Source organism: Patagioenas fasciata, chromosome 7, assembly GCF_037038585.1.
Source record: "Patagioenas fasciata isolate bPatFas1 chromosome 7, bPatFas1.hap1, whole genome shotgun sequence".
NCBI lineage: Eukaryota > Metazoa > Chordata > Aves > Columbiformes > Columbidae > Patagioenas > Patagioenas fasciata.
In genome coordinates, this window is record NC_092526.1 from 38,944,529 (window position 1) to 38,966,221 (window position 21,693).

General features: G+C 39.7%; 1 protein-coding gene across 2 annotated transcripts in view; it reads right to left on the bottom strand.

The window, feature by feature from the left end:
• The window catches only part of HECW2 (HECT, C2 and WW domain containing E3 ubiquitin protein ligase 2), a 126,350-nt gene that overhangs the window by 101,708 nt on the left and 2,949 nt on the right, over positions 1 to 21,693 (bottom strand). Inside the window, exon 1 of one of the 2 annotated variants that reach the window (XM_065840656.2) lies at positions 7,257 to 7,415. The exons of the other annotated variant lie outside the window; for it this stretch is intronic. The gene's annotated coding sequence lies outside the window, so the exon portion shown is untranslated. Of the gene's footprint in view, positions 1 to 7,256; positions 7,416 to 21,693 lie in introns of those variants that run through there. 2 annotated transcript variants of the gene reach the window in all.

Genomic DNA, 21,693 nt, shown 5'->3' on the forward strand with positions numbered 1-21,693 from the left:
CACTGTTTAGCGTAGCTTTTATTATTACGGGTTTTTTGCAAATGAGATCAGGGTGGCAAGAGGAAGCTTTTCACACTGAGACATCACTTGTCATGAAAGGGTTTTCTCAAAACCAGGAGTATGGAAACCTTTGTAGGAGTTCAGATTTCACTGAATTTCACTTCAAAGACTGTTCCATTGCTGCATCTTTACAACCAAGAGCATTTTACCACCAGTTCTTTCAGCATTAATGCTGGGATTTGCTAACTGCATCACGCCAGAAGGGCACACCTATACGGCAGAGTTCACAAGCTGACTCATTCTTTTCACCACAAATTTTTCCCTGCATGGTCTGAGAGGTGCAGTGCTAGAAACACTTAGAATTCTGTATTCCTTGGGTCCTTTCCATGTATGAATAATGGATAAATACTTACATCTACCCTATAATTCTGCCCACAAAAAAGCAGACACTTTGCACTCTTACACATTCTTACACGTTCAGTTCTTGCTAACTGTAAAACAGGTGATATTCTGTTCACTTCCACAAGATTCTAGCCATGGTATTTAATACAAACTATAGCTAGGTAAAATATTACCTGCAGATGAAAACGTGCCTACAGCACCTACCTACAGCCTGGAACATTCATGCACTAGAGATCACGTATGGGCTATTTTTAATTCCAGGTAACTAACAATGAAAACTGAACTTTTTAAGAGAAGAGCCACAAAAATGCTAAGCATGATTACCTACATTTACATTTTAATGAGGCAGAATGTCTTCAAATGAGTTCAGTTAGACTGAACTATCTAAGATTCTACAAAGATGAGAGTATGTGCGGTAATACAGATACCCAGTGAGTAACTTGGAAAGTAGAACATTCATACAAGAAAACTTTTTCCCCATATACAGGAAATGTGAACATCATCATGCAATAATTCTGCTATTTTTCTGTAGTAAACTACATTTCACCAGATTTTTTAACTAGTTTTTCAGTATGGTGCACAGATCGAAGGAAAAACTGATCAGATACACAAATCAAAGCAGATTACGTTCTGTCAATCCACTTCACAGTTTAAACTGTACTTGGCCTGCTTTAGGAAGTATAAATCACAGCAGCCCAATTCAGTGTCATACCCATTTACATCAGCTGCAATCAGACCTACAAGTGTTCCCTTTTCCAGTAAACCTCAGCAAGTTTGAAAACATTCAAAAAATAAGAATAGTATGACACACACCACCAGCTTCCCATATTCAAGTACAGGACTCGTTTGAGAAGACTCATGTTTTCTCCACAGGATGCAAAACTTTGTCATTCCTTAGGAGACACAGTTTCTCAGCTTCAGCAATCCACACTGGACTTAGGTTGTCAGTCTGAAAGTACCAGATTACCTCTTGGGAAACCAGTGATGAAATGAATGAGGTTTACATTTAATATGTATTTTGGATAGGGGAGGAACAAAAGGATCTACAACAGCAAGAAGACACCAGCTCAGAATCTGTTGTGATATTGGACAGATCCTGATCGCCCCGGCCCTGCTGCTGTCCAGACTTCACAGCCCATTCCGTACTAACGAGAAATGGTCACAATATTGATTTTTAGTGGGGCTACTTACATGAATAAACATTCATCAATGTACATTAGGGTACTAAGATGAAAATAATTTGACAAATAAGGCTTGCTCACAGCTGACTTACAGTCTCCATCACAAGTCATGAAGCATATTCAGCAGAAAGCTAAATCCTTTACTCTTTCAGGGCTGCTTTTTGTTTTCCAAATGACACATGATCAGCTAAGACACCAAGTCAACATGTTTTTCCTCTGGAAATGAAGTCTGGCTATCTGACTTCTCTGAGGCTTTTGGAATACTGAACTCGTCACCATCCACACTTACAAAGATTGTTTCTATTCTGTTTAAAAGCATTTCACTTGTGGTTAATCAATGCATATTTTAGTTAACAAGGTCTTTGTTAAAATACAGATAGCCAACACTGTCTTATGCATTAACAAAGGGATTTCATTGATTTAAAATCAAATTAATCCATCAGAAAAGTTTCCATGTATTAGAGTTTCTGAGTTTGTCAATGCTTATGTTTTGTTTCCCCACAGCAGCCTCCCATTTGTTTGGGTGGATTTCTATCAAAGCATCGGTAAGAAAAGCACCTACATGGTAACCATAATAACACAGACCTTGGAAAGGAGACACAGTGACATGCACAGACCTGAGGCTTACATTTTCTTCCATGAACAGATTCAAAAAGGACTGTGTCACTTAAGAAAAAACAAAAAAAAGCAGCATAGGAATGAGCAATTTACAGCAAGAAAGAAAAAAGCTATGAGATTAAAACAAGTCTTCTTTCATGCCAACACATGGTGGTTCTCCCATTAAAATGAAAAGAAAAATTAAATACATGCATTAGTCCTCTTTGTATTGATTTTACTTGCCCAAGCCACTTATAATCAAGAAATGCAATATAAATATGTTTATCTCCAGAAGAAACAGAACTTGTTAGGTTTCTTTCCCCCTCTTAACGAAGGGCTGTCTCCATACAGCTGCCAACTGATGAAGCTTACGCCAAGAGCTGCTGAACATATTTCTTGTATCTATAGTACCTGGAACTCTTTACAAACTGAGAAGCATAAGCAAGCTTTAAAAGATATGCAAACCTCCTGACTTCATGTTTCTTAGAGCCTTGGCAGTTAATTGCTTCAGTTCGTGATTTATCCTATCATGGTTCAACATAAGTCAAAACCAGACTTCTTTGTATGGTACCTAAGCCAAAGCCTTTCACCTATTAACTTACCTGAGCTAGAAATCCAGCACTTAAGTTTATGCCTTTGCACACAGTCAGTATCGCTATCAGTATCAAGAGGAAATCATACAACATAAAAGCAAACATTTCTTCCAAAGCAGTGAATCAGTTTTTTAAAAGACACTCTTTGGAAATTAGTATTTTCAAGACTACAAGGCAAAATAAACACAACACTCACCACAATAAACAAACAAAAACACCCACCCACATTCAATTCAGGAAAATAAGGGCAAAATTTCAAACCACTGATTAGTCCACCTCTTAGAATGTCATCATACACACCTACTCAAGTTAACAGAATGTGTTTAAAAACATCGAGTTCAGTCTAAGCTACATTTTGCTGGAAGTTATTTCACTTCATGAAGGACAAAACACCTTTTAGGAAATGAAACAGAGAAGTGGTGTCATATCTACACACTCAAGGATCATTAAGTGAACATTTGATACAAAAACATCACGTAAGACAACCATGAACTCTGACATTTATTCTAATTCTGGTAACTTTGCTGCACATGCTTACAAGATCTAACAACATTTGGGGAAGATCTGGACATCACTGAACACAGCAGTATGGAAAATGTAAGAAGCTAGTTGTTACACAGATCAGACAATGTTTTCATTGTTTGAAGATGCTGCTGGTCATTCCTGGAAGAAACAGAGTTCTACTGTTCATGCTTTGGGCTCATCTAATTCCAACACCAGCCTTCAGGGAATTTTTAAACTAATGCCATTGTATTTGTCAAGCACAGAAACTTTTAATCTGATTTTTCAAGTGGATCCTAGCCAATGGATCCTGGCCACCATAGCACTTAACAAAACACAACTGATTCTCCTCCATGCAATATTTAGGTGGCGCTTATTACCAAAATGATAATTTTTGTTATCTAATGTGTCTCTCTGGTGGTCCAATACAAGGCATATAGGCATATTGACCATGTTATTTAAGTTTTTATGACTAAAAGTCCCCAAGTCAAACCATATGTGTATAAATCCAGCTTCACAAATAAACAGAGGCACACATCTTAAGAAATCTGAGCCAGCATCATATCTGAACACCCCTCTGGTTTGTCTGCTGATCTCATGATTTGTTGTACACCAGCATCAACACCAAGAGTATAGTTTGGTGGGTTTTTTTTAATTTAAACATCCTGTTCTTTATTTTCAAGATTTTTTTCATTTCCAATGCTACTATTAATTATGTCACAATGACTCCTTAACATCCCCAAAAAACAAGCAGCTGAGATGACCCATCAATCATCCACTTTTGGGTACTTCCTTCATTCTAAAATACAAATAGTACACTATCTCAACAACTAAATCTGGCTTGACTGTATTTATGGGGTCTTTGGGACAAATAATGCTGGATTCACATCTCAATTTCAAATTCAATTATTAGTGCTTCTCCAGAACACACACAAGCTGCAATCACACCACACAGAAAGGCTGACGACTACACTTCAAAGAAAATATCCTCTTTCAAGATTTTCTTTTCATCTCTCAAAACTATCTGTCAAATGCAACTATATTTCTTCCAAACTGCATACTTCAAGGCAAATTTACTAAACAAATCATGGAATACAAGTATTATTGTCCACTAAAGAACTATCAGCATACCAAATCCTCGCCAATCACAAAGAAATACAGTTGTGACACAAAACTCTGGTAATGGAACAGAACACAAAATACTGGCACAATCAAGACAGTTGTCAGAAGTGTCTACATCCAAACCACAATTAGCTTCAATCACTTTTCATTTTCCCCCCAGTACTAGAGGGTATCATGAGAAGAAGGAATATTCAATTTCAATGGAAATTACATGGAACTCAGATGCTAAACTCAAATATCAAAATAATTTGCAACAATAGCAGTTAATCCCATTGTCATCTTGCAAAGGGCCTTGATATGATTAGATGAATGCCCCATATGCTGCCATTAGCTTCAAAGTGCCAAAACACAGGCCCACAGGGTTGCAAGACTCCCATCTCCTTCCCATTTAGGTTGGAGGACTTCTATAGAAAACGTTCAGTTCGGTTCCATCTGTCGGTCAATGAAATGAATAGTCTTCTGACTGGTAACTTCACTCCAGCCTCTCCCGCTTTGGAGTTCAACCAAAAGATCACCGACAGCTGATGCGAAGACAAAGGCTGTGACCATGCTGTGCCTGGTGACAGCGGGATCAAACAAAATCAGGCTCAGCCACTCAGAGCATCCCATACTATAAAAGGCGGCATCGCTGGATATGGTTTCACATAAGAGGTTTTGAACACGCCACTTAATTTTAGGCATATATTTACATCTCATTTTCAGTGATTAAGAAACATCACCCAAATAGGTGTTGGGCACCATCTCCCTTTATCACATTAGCCAATGGAGTAAATGCAACAGCCTAAAAATCCGTTTCTGTCCCAATAAAAGAGAGTGTTTTGGAAAAACAGAATGCCGAGTTGGATTAAAAAAGAAAAAAATTGAAAAGGAATTACACTAAAGAAAGTAATCTGCTGATTGAGTCCCACACTGGTGCTTTAGTTGCAGTTTAAAGAATGCTGGCATACAAAGAGGAAAAGAAAAACAAGTCAAGTTTTTTTCAGTTAGGCATTACTATTTAATCTTATAAAGGGCGCAACACAAAATTCATTCCATTTCTTCTCAGGAAACCTGACAAAACAGCATATTGTTTCTGGCTGGCAGCCACTGTACCATCATAGGGCTTCTTAAAGGCATAACACCGTGAATTCTACCAGGTTTGAGAAAGCTCGGGAAGTGTAAAACAAACAGAAATGCCCGTGAGCTAAACTGACTTTAAAAATAAATAGCAAGATAGCAAGCAAGTCTTTAAGGAAGGGAGAGGGTCCTTGTGGAGACTGGCAAATGCTCCAAGCAAACCAGTGCCAACAAGGCGGAAAGATACACGAGTTTGCAGTGGCATCACAAGAAGGCGTAAAGACACACCAAGGGAAGGAAGGCTTTGCAACTACAGTCCTGTGAAGTTAAGCATGACTTCAAAAATGGTCTCCAGCCAACCAGATGAGCTCCATGCAATCTCAAGAGTCTGTTTTAGGGCAATATGCTTAAATTCCAGCATGAGATGTAAATAAACAGAGATAGCTATGCACACACGTGGACTAGTGTCTGACATGCACTGTGGTTATCTCCAGCTCACATGAAGCCATCCATACCTTTCCAGCTTTAGAGCCTGATTGAAAGACATCATTAGTTTTGTTCCTTTCATATGCTAATAATGACATCACACCTATGGCCTGACACTGCAGCCACACTATCATCTTATAAGGGAATAAGGGAAATTTTTCCAAAGGAATCTAAGAACTGGGCAAACCGCTCACCTATGTATAGAAGAACGATTTTTTTTAATCCATCCATGACACAGATTTCTTTCTGTTCCTTAGTGCTGTGAATAATTACTACTGAAATATTTATAGTGCATTGACTTTTTTAAAAAACAAACAAAAAAATATAATTGTTGGGGGAAGAAGAAAATAAAACTACAGAAGAAGTTTTTGAGCATACAGGAAGCAGCCCTGGGCATTTGTGAAGTGAAGCAACGTGAGGTCTTTGCTGGGATATTGGTACAGGAGGGGTTCAGGGCCGAATCTCTTACAAACATTCCAGTGCAATGTAGTGTAGTGCACAGGCTCCCAGAAAATTTAAAAAGAAATGATAAATACTTCCTCTATGCTCCTGACATACACCCAGCAAAAAAATAAGATCTATTAAATTATGTAACTATTTCTGTCTACACACACCGCACTCCTCGTATTTTGACATGATACAGCCCAAAAAAGAATTTTTTTTTTTTATTTTTTAAAAATACCCTCATGGTTTGTACTGACATGAACAGAAAAGGTTGAGAGAACAAGACGAGTGTACTAAGAAAAAAAGAGACCTCCACATCAACAAATAATCCACAGAATGGGCACAAAATTCATATAAGCCTATTTTTTCCCCCACTGCCACTGTGATGTATTTCATCCATATGAGAATAGAAACACCCATTAAACCTCACTGTTTGGAAAACAACACGCTTGAAATCTACAACGATCTTTCTCCCCCCACGGACACTGCTATATGAAATCTGGAGCATAACCTTATACATAAATAAATAGATATAGTAAGGGGCGGGAGCGGGGGGGAGGAAATGAACGCGGCGCTCCAGGTGCTGAACGCATTTACCAGGCAAGAAACGAGTCCTAATTAAATGGCCCAAAAGCGATTAACGTCAAGCCCAAAGGAGCCGGGCGGCCGCGGAGACCCGCCCGGCTCTCCCGCATGACGGGGCAGGCGAGGCGGGCGCTGGGGCGAGGAGCGGAGCTCGGGGCGAGGGAGCGGCCGCCCCGGTCCGCCCAGCACCGAGCCCTCCGGAGGGTACCGGCCCAAGGGCCCGCACCTGCCGCGCCCCTCCCGAGGGTACTGGCCCAGGGGCCCGCACAGCCCCGCAGCGCCAACTCACCTCTCCGAGGCGCGCACTGCGGCCCCGCGGCTCCCGCGCTGCGCTGCTGCGGAGTCACCCCGTCCTTGCGGCAGGCGCTCCCGCCGGTAGCGGCGGCCCCTCCGTGCCCACGGCGGGGGCAGCGCCTCCCCGCGCAGGGCCCCCAGCCCCCGCGCCGCCTCAACGGCGGGGCCGGGCCCCCCGCCCCTCCGCCGGTCTCCGCCTCCGCGCCGGCATCTTCCCCTCAGCCACCGCCAGGCACGGCAGAACGGGGGTGGGGGGCGGCCGGGCCGAGGCCGCAGCTCGGCGGCGCTGGGCGGCGCCGGGGGCGGGCAGCTCTCCGCGGGGAGCCGCTGACAAAGCCGCCCGCCCCCGCGGTCAGGGCGAGGGGAGGGGGATTGCGGCTGATCCGCCCGGCGAGCCCCGGTACGCGCCCCCAGAACAGGCTGCGGAGATGCCCCCCCCGCCCCCGTGCGGAGCCGGGGGAACGTGGTGCTGCAGCTGCTACATTTTAACCGCTATTCGTGAGAAAGCACCGTCGACATGGTGCTTCGCTATGCCCATTTCCTTCCAATTCACACACAGCTACAAGCACCGGCAGTTATCAGTGTCACCAGTGGGAAAGTGAGCCAGCCTTTATCATTTTCTCGGTGTCAGTTGTCCTCTATTTGAAAGCAGGTAGGTGCAATCAGCTCTACATTTCCCACTTTTTCAGCAATTTTACCCGTGCTTTCTCCACCACAATGAAGTCGGGAATGTTTTCATAGGTAAATGTGATTACAAAAAACGTAAATGAAACGGAAACTTAAAATACACACGGTAATTATCAAAGTACCGGTGATGTGAAGCACTGCAGGATCACAGCCCAGCAAAAACATCGTCATGCTAATGACAGTAAAAAAATGACACATTTGACTTATCTTACATGATCCAGGTCCTGGTTATTATTATGAGACAAGACCTCATGCCTTTTTTTTTTCCCTGAGGCAAAATCTTCCCACAATCAAAGAGCACATCAGCCTTACCTACTTCGTATTCTACATCTGTTTTCTAAATTACAAATATCCGCCAATATATGGGCAACTAAATGAGTTTCTGTAGACACTTTCTTCGGAATAACCAGCTGGCAACTATATTGAATTAATGTACCTCAAAATACAAAGTACATTTTGTATAGCCTATAGCGAATTCTCAAAGCCCCGTGCTTGAAATCCTTTCTGCACTTTTATCTTGGGCTTCAACAGAAGAAGGAATTTGCTGTTCAGCCCTTCTGTACAACATGAGACAAACTGCTCCAGATAGGAGCTATGTGGCTGGATTCCAAAGTAGGTCAAGCTTTGAAAGTCATTAACACTCTTCCATCTACCTGAAGCTTTAAAACTTTCTTTTAGCTCTTTCCTGTGAGTTGCACGTGTACTGGCACTTATAACATGGTTTAAACATGCCAAGTGTCCAAATCATCGGCGTGCAGCTCATCAGTCTCATACAAATTTTCCCTGATTCCTTATACTCCGATGTATCATTGCAATAAATCTGTTTGGATTTACACTAAAGGCTCAGGCTTGGATGATCATATATAGGTTAGTGGTAATTTGGGCATTCTTAGATACATCTCTCTCTTCAGCATTACCTTCACTTGGCATTGATAATGTAATGAAAAAAGAAAAAAGGATGTGTAATGCCAAGAGTTTCATAACATTTATAATTATTTGTGCTTTGTTGTTGGTTATCATGACATTTTTATGATGATAAGATGAGAAGCTGAGAAGATGAAAACTGTTAGCTAATGAATTATTCTCAGAGGATTTGCAAGCTGTAAAAGCCCTTTGACGGTGTGACACGAGTGCAGACTGTCTTTACGTTAAGACTTCTCATCTGTCAAATTAAAAAACTACATAAATCATACACTGGATTTTCATGTTGCTCTCCCTCAAAATGGATTTTGAGAATGTTCTAGTGCCCATGTTAGAAAAATCCTATTACCACTGAGCAAAAATGTTAATTCATGTGAATCTTTAAATCCCTTCAATGTGCTCCCAAACATAGATGGCAGCGATCAGAACAATAGTAAAATATAAAGTATTTGTAGAAATTCAGCACTACCACTTTGCAGTAATAACAAACCTGTTGATTTCTATGCTTATATTTCTCTATATTCACATAATATGTAATGCTACATGCACAGTTCTCTATTAACAGTTTCTGTGTCTTTGGTGTGATTCAGAGATTTTTTTCTATTTTCCCCAGATATAACTCTGGCTGTAACTGAATGGAGATGGGTGCGCATTAGAAAATAAACACATTTCATAGAGGAATTGCTACTTCTGTCTCCAAGGGTGCTCACACACCTATGGACACTATGCTAATAAGGAAAAGGCTAACTAACTATTATTGGGTTCAAGTTCGAAAAATTATATCACTCTCACCTGGAGATTAGGACCTAAAAATAGCTGAAGTAGTACTAGAATTCTAAAACTTCCAAAGAATGTTTGTGTTATGTTCTTGGAAAAGGTTTCACTGAAGAGAAAACAATTCTCAGTCATCCCCAGAAATAATTCAGTTAAAAAACCTGAAAAGTACTATGAACTGTAAAAATCTTTTACCATCAAAATAAATTAGACATCCAAAATTTCTAATTAATGCTCTTGAAGTTCTGTATGTGATGAGCAGCTATGACATACTGACATACAGGCGCACCCTCTACAAAAGGGATTTTCAGCTGCTCTTTGACACTGGTAACTTAACAAAACCAGATATTGAATTAATATAATTCATTAGAGATCACCATTAAAAAGCAATATACATTTTGCCTGGCAGCATTACTTAATTCCCACACAAATATTCAAGAGATTAATAGAGAAAAAGTAAAATATAACTTTTCAGCAAACAGTAAATAAAGAAAATCAAGCAATATTTCATTACTTCCCATCCCTTTATTTTCCTTTGGGCTATTATTTAGACTAAACGAAGAAGGACTTGATGAATCATTACTGAAGGTCATAATCCATCAGCAGTAGAGTATATGAACAACAATACCCTTTGAGAGGACACCTTTCCTATACAACAGCTAGAAGCGCTAAAAGACAAGAAATGCTGTTTGTATTATGTGAAGATTTCTCATTTTCTCAGCAATTGAGACAACACAAGACAAGGGGCAGGCTGAATACCCAAAGTAAGAGTTTATTTGCCAGATAACTAAAAAGCCAAACTTAAAAAGGCTAAAATGGGAGAACACTCATGTGGAAAGGAAATGGAAATGGAAATGTTTCAGAAGACTCCTGCACAGATTACTGTGCAGCAGGTGAAATTACTAATTGAAAGAATCACCCCAGGTGCCAAAATCTGCAGGACATGCTCTCTGGCCTGGCCTGCCTCTTTTGTGCAGCACAAAAGACTTAATGAGAGTGAAAATCATCTGCAGGTCCCCAGCTGGGGACTTTTGTGATAGAGAAGAACCCCTAAGTGACTGTGGAGTTGTCCACCCAATGGGAGGCCATATGGCCCTGCAGTCTGAGCAGGGAGAGGGGAGGGCACAGCCAAAGAAAGCAAACCTGGGGTTTGCTGCTCCAGCTACCCGCAGATGGTCCACAGGCCCTCAGAGCTGTGGCGATCTGGTACTACCTGGTGCCAGGACGGGCATTAATCCAGCCAGAGAGCCAAGGGGCTCTCCAGCAGCTCTCCACCCTTCTGGTGTACGGAGAACAGAGCCATGGCACCGGGCCAGCTGGGCTCATCTGGTCACAGCCCAGAACTGCAGACCCTCCTCTGGCAAAACTCCCACGGATATCTCAGAGCGCTTACCTGAGCTGGCCTTCTGCTCTTGGACCTAGAGGAACATTAACACATAAAGCAAACTCATGGCCAAGTTTTGATTTAGAAACATTTAAACCATTAATGGCAAGTATATTAATGGCAAATGTTAAAGCAATCTCCTACCCATAACATTTTATGAAATTATGAAGATAGTTCTTGGGTACAGAAATGAAATCTGCTGTAGTTCTTAACGCTTCCGGATAGCTACTGAAATGTGCACAAAGATCACTGAGTTGGGATTAAAGTTATGATGATAAAAGCAATTGCCAGTTTCTGTTGGAACTTGCAGAGATTTAATTTTACAACTGCACCCCTAGGGAGATAATATAGGATTAGATCCATGCACACTACATCTGAAGTCATACAGAAATGTCACTCGTAAAACACACTTTCACGATCTTGCTGTCTGACTTACAAACATTGATCAAACCTGCAGAGAAAGCCTGCAGTATATGTAGGCTCTATCGAGGTAGTATGTTACATTATCAATGGATCGTGCCTTTGCAAAATCAGGAAGCTTCCATAACTCAAGCAAATGAGTGTATTGTTCTTTTGGAATATTCTTGCTGAAGCAAGTAAAAGGACTCTGAGGAAACAGCCCAACATCATGCTGAGAAGACAAATGACATGAAGATTGTGAAAGTACCAATACATTAGTGAAGCTGAAAAGAGGATTACAAATCTGTATTAGAAGCTTGGAGAAGTTAAACATCTGTAGTGACAGTAGTGGAACAATCCCTGTTTTTCCCCAGTGAAGGGAGAGCAGAAAAGACTCAGGCAGGTGTGCAGAGCTGCCACTTCACTAATATCACTAGGATTCAAATCCCAGGGTATTTATCTGATGCCCCTCTTGGCATTAGTTTACACCTCTCTAGACAATAACAATGATTATTTGAATTACGCATTTGGTCAATAATTTGACTAAAATCCTCAAATGGTCTCTTTAGGAGTCTTAGCACTTCCCACAGCAGCATTTAGTAAACAAATAAAGTAGATATTAAGCAAGCGAGCTATACTATCAATGAATTTCCTTTAAATGATTTGGAGAAAGCAGTAATTTCTTTGGCAACCAGGCAGCATGTTACCCTAGTGACATTAATTCCTTCCGCATCCTACATAGGATTGACTGTGGAATTAGAAGAGCTAGAAAATGCCCCTGCAGCTGTGGCAGAAATAATATACTCACTATAAGTGGAAGCTTCTCTTCAGGAAACAATTGTGCTTCACTGCTCTTTATCAAATGGGTAACATGAATATACATTTCACTAACAGGCTTGATCAGCAATGGGAACTCCAACGTATCAGGAACTGAGAGAGAACTGTCAAACACTTGAGCCACATTTATCCTGCACAGAACAAATAAACATTAATGCTAGAAAAATAAAGCCACTCTGAAAGCCTAAAGAATCAACAAAGAAGATTTTTGCCTGTGCCTAATCCAGCTAAACCTTCTTAAAGTCCCATTCAAAATAGATACTTGACATGATTTCCATCCACAATGGCTTTCTTACCCACTATATCCTCTACAATTTATGAAAGGACTATCCATTTATATTTAAGAATCCACTGAGTCATCTAAAGTACAGACACTGAGACTGTTATTTTGGCTAAGAATTCAATTCAGAATGGTGACAATTACTGGGGCTTTACCTTCCACAACTTCTTTGCCTATTTCATAGAGATTCTCTTTCAGTGACTGCATCATATATAAATGATGGTGACCTTAAAGCCCTCGTTCAGTTAGTTTTCTGTGCAAAAGTCTCACCATAGCCATATCCAGCACCATTACAAAAATAAATGCAAAATCCTAACAGCCATTAATATAATCTCACTCCCTGTTAAGGCTCAAAGCAAAAGGAAGAGCTTGTATTCTGATATTTTACCTTGTTCTTACTGCAAGCTGTTACACAACTTCAGCGGCAATTTTAACCTGGCTTTTTTTCCTTGGCAACACATGGAAAGACAGCAGTGGCAAACCAAGAGTTTGTTAGCAATGGCAACATGCATTCCACCAGAATATACATCTAACAATCTATTTTTTAATGTAGTGTAAACTATCATCTGACCACTTTGAAATGTTGCAGCCTTTCCATTCCTAATATACAGCTATTACGCAGTAGCCCACTGGGCAGCTCTACTGTGTTCATAAATGAAACATTCAGAAAACAACCACAGGACTAGAAAAAGGCCTGTAGGTGTACCTTTCTCTCAGAAAGTTTACATAAAATGTAATATAAATAACTTTTTTGACATGTTCCTCAGCCTTAAAATAGAAAGGTTTTACAAAACTCAGAATTCTTATTCAGATTTCCAGCATCTGTTGTACACACCACATTAAAAAAATAAACAAAAAAGAGTAGATTTTCGAGGCTTATAGCTTCTGAACACCCAGACCTAGTGATGTGGTGGTGTGGCAACCAGTACGGCCAAGAAGGGGGACCTCAGTTGAGCAAAACATAAAGGCTCCAAACTGACTCCTCCAAGCTGGGGGGAGTGGCTGACACGGCAGAGGTTGTGCTGCCATCCAGAGACCTGGACAGGCTGGAGAGTTGGGCAGGGAAAAATGTAATGAAATATAACAAGGGCAAGTGTAGAGCCTGTCATCTGGGTAGGAACAACCCCAGGTTCCAGTATAAGTTGGGGAATGACCTATTAGAGAGCAGAGGAAAGGGACCTGGGGGTCCTGGGAACAGCAGGGTGACCATGAGCCAGCACTGGGCCCTTGTGGCCAGGAAGGCCAATGGTACCTGGGCTGGATTAGAAGGGGGGTGGTTAGTAGGTCCAGAGGGGTTCTCCTGCCCCTCTACTCTGCCCTGGTGAGACCACACCTGGAATATTGTGTCCAGTTGTGGCCCCTCAGTTCCAGAAGGACAGGGAACTGCTGGAGAGAGTCCAGCGCAGCCACCAAGATGCTGAAGGGAGTGGAGCATCTCCCGTGTGAGGAAAGGCTGAGGGAGCTGGGGCTCTGGAGCTGGAGAAGAGGAGACTGAGGGGTGACTCATTCATGGGGATCAATATGGAAAGGGGGAGTGTCAGGAGGATGGAGCCAGGCTCTTCTCAGTGACAACCAATGATAGGACAAGCAGCAATGGGTTCAAACTGGAACACAGGAGGTTCCACTTAAATTTGAGAAGAAACTTCTTCCTGGTGAGGGTGGCAGAGCCTGGCCCAGGCTGCCCAGGGAGGTTGTGGAGTCTCCTTCTCTGCAGACATTCAAACCCGCCTGGACACCTTCCTGTGGAACCTCATCTGGGTGTTCCTGCTCCGGCGGGGGGATTGCACTGGATGAGCTTTCAAGGTCCCTTCCAATCCATGACATTTTGGGATTCTGTAAAGCTACAATGAGGCATATTAACATGCTGCAAAGTGCTTGTGCATTAAGCATGCACTTAAATTCAAACACAAACCCAATACATCTAGAAGAAATTATAGTAGCAAAGAACATTAGGGGCAGCAACAATCTTAGAACTCTTCATGCTGACAAAGAACAACAAATATTTGGCTTTACAGAGTAAATAAAAATACAGTACAGAGTGTGGGAAATAAGGCCCAAATAAGAACTGTGGAGTGATTAACAGCACTGCTAAAAAAAGAGGAGTAAATGTTACTTAGTTTAGCCTTGATGGGTAATTCGTGGTACTTTAGTACACTATTATCAAAGGTGTCTGAATAACTTTCATAAAGTGCTATAATATACTACTGCAGAAAACATCAGCTCCACATAATATTCCTATAAATAATGAGTGATATTGAGGCATCGAGCTACCGCTTTCACACGAAGTTATAACATTTCCACCAAGGTAGGTATGACATTCTGAGAAAAAATATTTCATGCTATGTAACTATTTAAAAATCATTATGATTACAACTTGGGATATTTTGGAGAATACCATTAGTGTATATTTGTTAAACCTTTGCCTCAAATTACACAGGATTTGGAGGAGCTTACTGAAGCTAGTATTTCCTTCAGGTATTTCATCTAGTTTTTTCTGAGAAGTGCAAAGTTGAACAGAAAGTGGCAGGAAAAGAAATATTGTTTCTCCCACAGCAAGCACACTAATGTAAAGCTTAAAAATAAAGCAGCAGCAGCAGCACATTTTTGCCTAGACCTTTTGAACTGCACCATATGGCTGACGCTCAATTAAGCAAAGATTTATCAGTCCCCGATTGGAACGTGTCCAGGACTCAGTATTTTCTCAAATCTTTTAACCAGAGGACTGGAACTGAATATACAGTTTTCTGGATTCACATAAGATACCTTACACTTTTAAATTTTATCCAAGAGAGTATTAGAGAGGATATCAAGGTCTGGAACATAATATGTTGTGACTGCGTAGGAAAAGATGTAACTTTTTCATTCAAGATTGTATATTTCATTTATTCCACAATGGACCCCAATCTAGATACAATATCAGACTGAAGTAGGTCACGAATTTTTCCCAGCAGATTGTTTGAGGCAATAGAAAAGTCATAGGAAAGTTGTTTACAGTGAAAATCCTAACCCAAAATTTGGCAATAATGAGTCAGCCAAACATAAAGTTTTTATGTTATATTGTAAAAGCTTGATTTTTAAATTCCATGTAAGACCCTATGGTTAAATTCTGCTTTTATAGACAGATGGTGGGGTTTTTTTGTTTGTTTATTATAAATGTATTTGAGTGCATCTATTCAGCTCACTGGAAAAAAAAAAATAATTTGCAATATTTTAATCCACAAGGCTTAATTCCTTTGCAATCGCCATTTCAATGTAGCAACAGATTTCCCTGCCACTATTGCTACAAAGGGCTTAAAGTTTCCCCATTGGTTTTGTATACTGGAAAAATATGTAATTGAAGGGTTCCATCATTTTTTTTGGAGGTTTTTGTTTATTTGTTTTTCCTTTCCATAAGTGTCACCTAATCATTGCAATTCATAAGTTCATAAATGTTGGAACTGAGCTTCTTCCACTATAATAAACCCATGAAATGGCTCTGTAGTCCTGTTTTTCCATGTCACCACTTTACTGAAACCTCATGGAATAGTAAATAACCTCTAACATAGCAAGTGAAGAATGGTACTTAAAACCTACTTCAACTGTAAATTTACTAGCAGCTCTATTAAAAAAGTATCTTTACAGTGTTTAGGTGTTCACATACTTTACAGAGCAAGAGTGGTGCATTGCAAATGATGGCTATTCTACCTCCAAGACCTTTCCCAATGTGCTCCATTGGAACTCTGCTCAGGGAAGATGCTGTTTCTTGATTTAACAGATTAATGCAAACTTCATTACTTTAGCAGCAGGGCTCAGCAAAAACCTCACTGCTGCTCTGGCATTAAGTGTTTTTATCATTATTATTTTACACATACAGTATAGTTCAATAAAGAAGCTTCACTTTGGCAAAACAGCTCCTCAGCTAGAGCCCCAGAATTCTGATATCAGATTCTCAACCAGCATACATTCGTATAAAATACCTGACACTATACAAGCACCCGGCCACCAAGTTCTAGTTTTCCATTCTGTGTATGTTCAGAGGTTTCCCAGTTTTTTTCAAATGGAAAAGATGGGAATGAATAGACAGAGGTCATCTAGGGCACTGCTTCCAAACCTGCTGTAAAATCCAAGGGCCAGATAAAAAAAAAAAACCACTATGGAAAATGTATTGTTTTGTTGGTTAGAAGGCATATGAAAAATATTTAACATTTAGGAAAAGTAAGTTCTGCTAAATTAAAATATTACCATATGTACCAGCTTCATTTAAAATATTCATTAGAAAAATTATAATGATAATTTCTGACTTTGCCACATAGCTGCTAACTCGCACAAAAATGTATTCGTATGAGGTTTTACTTTGCTTTTTGTAAATGCAATTATTTGCACATGATGAAGCCATTATCTCTTGTCTAGGATATCACCAGGGGCTCTGGACCATAGATTTACTCATATAGGTCTAGTCCATCCTTCTGCCCTAAGGTAGCATGAATTATGACCAAAGCACTTCTGAGATATTTTCCACAGGAAACCAGAGCAAATGATCACAACAGTGTTTGGCCACAAATTCTATAAAGAGTAGTGATCACCTTGATAGAGAGATTACAGCATATTATACACTTCTGGTGTACACAGTTATGAATTCTGATTACAAAATATGTAGGACAAAAACTGTGCCCTAGTAAACTCAGCTAGTAAGTGCTACAGACCTCAGGAAAAGCCAACATTTAATTCTTTCTGTATTTTCTGTGATTCAGTAATTTTGACCATGCAGGTAAGAACCTCCATCCTGCAGCCTATCAGTTACTGAAAGATATTCCAACTCTGGTCTGACACTGCCCTGTTGAACGCAATTATGCATTCTTGCCATAATCGCACAAATCTTTGTAAGTGGCAGGAAAAGTCACTTACAAAGTCTCCAGTGCTAAAGTACTTATTTGTGCTTTTTAAAAAAAATCATGAGAAAAACGTCAAATTCCATATGGCATGAGCAGACTGTCAAAGGTCAGCGTTAGCGGAACAATTTTAATGTTCTCTTTAAATAAACAGCATTTATTCATCAATACTTTTTTGAGCAGGAACCAGGATGTTGTCTGCAGTTTGATGTAGAGACTTAAGAACATAAAATCTGTCAGTCGGCATTTAAGGAAACAAGCTCTGAAGGGATAAATAGTCTTTTATAAAGTAGTATTTAGGGCAAATGCTTTTTAATGTAATTAAATGCTGCACCATTGGAAGTACAGAAAACCCTGCATTGTTTGCAAATGCAGTTAAGCCTTTTAAATCAGACTATCACCTTTTCATAAGTACATCAGCAAAAATGACAGCCAGTTGAGAAAAAGAAAACTGATTAATTAACTTCAGGACATTCAAAACAATGAGCAGAGTGATATAGTTTGCTGAATGTATTAAGTTTCAAATATCAATTAAACTCTGCTATTCAAGATAATTAAAAGTGTTAGCTGCAAAAAAAAAAAAAGGCTTAATTTTCCCTGCTGCTGACAAATCGAGGCTCAAATCCCTCAGCCCTGTGGGTCAGTCCCCACAGAACCACGACCACTTTCATGCAGATAAATGACACTTGCCCTCCCTTCACTGAATGAATTCTATATGAAGTGGACACAAGAATCTGAAGTGAAAAGGAAAAAAGGCAAGCCGTGTTCTCCCTTTGTGCACGCATCTGGTTTACTGCACGTGTCAGTCTGCAGCTCTGGGATTTGGGCCACGCTCACCAAAGCTGTACGGCAGTCTCTGGTTATTCACACAAAAATAGGACAGCACTTCAAAGAGTGCACCATGCAGGTTTGGTGCGTAATGAAGGCAAAATCCCTCCCAAAAATATACACTGAATTTTAATTATATTCGAAAAGAAAACGTTCCTCGTAAGGACGGCATAAACAATTCCTGAACTCAAATACAAAATGTAAATTAAAATGCAATGTATCCTGCACGATGCCTTTGTTTTCTATGCAAGGTTTAAATCTGCCGCTAGTTATCTTACTATCTGACGAGGTTCTCCTGCTTTGCTGTTCACTTGTTCTGAAGGAGAATCGTTCTTCCAGTAACAAATTGAAAGCACAATAGTCATTTACCTCCTTTATCATGTCAGTGTCTTTCTTACCCTTAGAGACTCCTGCACTTCAAAAATAGGCCAGTGGATACGTTAAGCTGATGTGTCACTGGCATTAAGGCAAGAGGCAAACCCTTGCTCAGAATTTAATTCTATTTTACAAAAAGCACTTAAATGGGATTTACAGCTTTCAAAATTTGAATTTAAAAATATTAAAAAAAATTACTAAGAGCATTGCTATTGATTTAACAACTGAAACTTGTGATATTACATATTGGGAGTGGAGATTTTCAGCCAGGTAGTCAGAACGTATATAAAGTCATAATATGAAAAACAATAAAAGCTATTATAAATCTTTTTGTATTCATACAATGTTTTTCTTACATTAAAAATCAACATTTCCACTGCCAGCTCCTAAAGCATGAGAAAAGAGAGAAATCTACAGAGAATAGAATTTTTCTTTCATTTTCACAAAAGTTATAAAATTGTCTCACACTTTGTTGAATTACACAGATGTAAATAAGGAATGTTACTGTGTGCAGGAGTACTACTGACAAGCTGTTCGAAATGGATTCAAACATCTAGAAGAACTCACTGTACTCTGCTTACATGAAATATTGCTTCTCAGCAGGGGTGTGGGTCACTGTTCTATAATCTAAATGTACCAAATGTTCTGGTGTGATTTCACTTGATTTCAGTGAAAGAGGTGCAAAGAGTGACAACTGCAATAATGACAAACACTTCTGTCATTGCAGGACTATCATGTTTAACTGGTTTAGATGTCATTTAGACTTGGCATATATCTTCAAATCTGCTGAAATTTATGCATTAACTTGTCACGTACAATGTCACTTTGATTTCTCTCAGTGCAGTGCCCGAAAAGGGGGTACTTGTCACTGAAAGGTAAAAAGGAAAGAACATCTAGTGCCACATCAGGTTTTTAATGCTAAAGCCCTGGAGATGTGGAGCTGGTCGGATGGGCTGATATAAACCAGTTAAGATAGAAGCTGATTCTGCTCCCATGTCTCAGAGTGAATCAGGAATGATATCGAAGTGTTGTCATTATTTCTTGTCCTAATTTCTTAGTACTGTACGCAGCAGCACTTTGGCTAATAACTATTTGCTGCAATAAACCCGGGAGCATGAAAACGTTCTTTATTTAAAGCAATAAGGCTTTTACACGCTCCTAAAGGTGTGTGCCATCTCATATTTTGCAAACTTCTCAAAGAGGAGCTCGACAGCAAACTGACACATTTTCCAGATATTGATTGTCCCTTGGTCTAGTGCTCTCTAGCCCATTTCCTGATTTCTAGAAGTGAGAGTTCTGATTCAGAATCAATATACTGCTTAAACTGCCATCTTATCAGACCCTTCTTCAAGTGAATTAATAGAATACAGATAAAATGCCTATTCTTTTACAAGTGTTCCACGCTTTCATATATGCATTTATACACTAGAAATATTGTCTATTGAAATATTTGTTACGATGAAGTTTGAGAAGACCGTCATTTATCCTGTCCACAAAGCTGCACAGAAAATACTGACAAGTAGTTTTGCATCCTCTGTTTTGTAGAGAATAAGAACTTTCATAGCCAGAACATTGTACGTGATGTATGCAGCATGTTCATTTTTTAATTACTGAAATTGTAAGACATTGAAAGGAAAACCAAAGCAGGAGAAATAAGTCTTATCTTTGCAACATTTTAACTAGAGAATTCTTATGTGCCTACAAAGTAAAAACAGAATACAGCTACAGAACCTGTGTTTATATTTCAAATGTTTTTGACAGTGTTCTGAACTACAGGTACTGGAGTCGACCGTAAAGATAAACTACATGTGAGAATCAATCAGAACTGTATTTATACACACCCAAACTTCAAGGCTTTTTACATTTGTTTAAAGCTTTCAGTCTGGGCTCAACAGCACACCAAAAAAAATCAGTATTCTCTGAAAAAGCAACAGGATGGAAAAGCACTTAGTAACTCACTGTGTCCTGTCAAAAAGTGGGAAGACTTAGCTAAATAACTTTGATACAAGTTTACTGCTATGTTTTCTGCATATATGTATTTACACACACATATACAGACAGATTCACCTCCTTGCATATTTCTTATTAAATGTTAGTCCATCACCATAATCAGTCCTTCTAAAGGTGCTACTGGTCTTACAGACTATCTCAGATAGGAAAACAAACAGAAGAAATTTAAATTAGTCATACCAAGCTGAATTATGTTTTCATAAAACTTATCTTAACCACAAGTAAATGATTCAAGGAAGAGGAATGGAACACTACTAATCACCTAACCTGTTTATTTTCCTCCCAATACATGCAAATTATCACTTGGACACCACCAATGGAATTCAGTTGCTTACAGAGGGCCATTTTAGACAACCTCAAGTATGTCAGCTGGCTTTCCTTGGCTTGGGGCCCCCTTACATTTTGCACTACATGAGTTAGCCCTGTGAGAAGATCTTCAGGGGCCTGCAAAATCGAAACTGGCACTAGACTTCTGTGTCAAGGCACATGAAAGCCTGTGGAACTCCTTTTTGCTCTGGTCTACACTGTATGAAATAAATCAGAGTATTAGCATTGTACATTAATTTTACACTGTGGCAAAAATGACAAGGTAAGTAGGAAACCAGAAAACAAAAGTGGTCTTCTGCTGATTAATATTTTAATACAATAGCATCTTCATGGAAACATTAACTTTATGCTCATTGGTTTGCATAAACATCCTTATACCATACTGGCAAAAAAAGATGACTTTCTGTCAGCAGTACTGATTTAACACTCGAGCTGGATATCTAAGGATTCTGCTATTGTTTATGTTCACTATTGACTATTATCCCTCTTTCCCCGAGACAAAGCTGTCGAACTGCACAAATATTGTGTTAGCTCACTATAAAAAAGAGGAGGAGGGGAAAAGGATGGCAGATCAGAGGCAGGTAAGCACAGAGAGATAAAAACAGAACATTGTTTATGTGGTATACAAAATACTTATTATCAATACTGGCAGCACAAGGAAGAAAAGATATGTATACTGCTATATCATTCTGTAATATAGCTAATAATATACTTACTGTAAGAGTCTATAGCGGCTAATAAC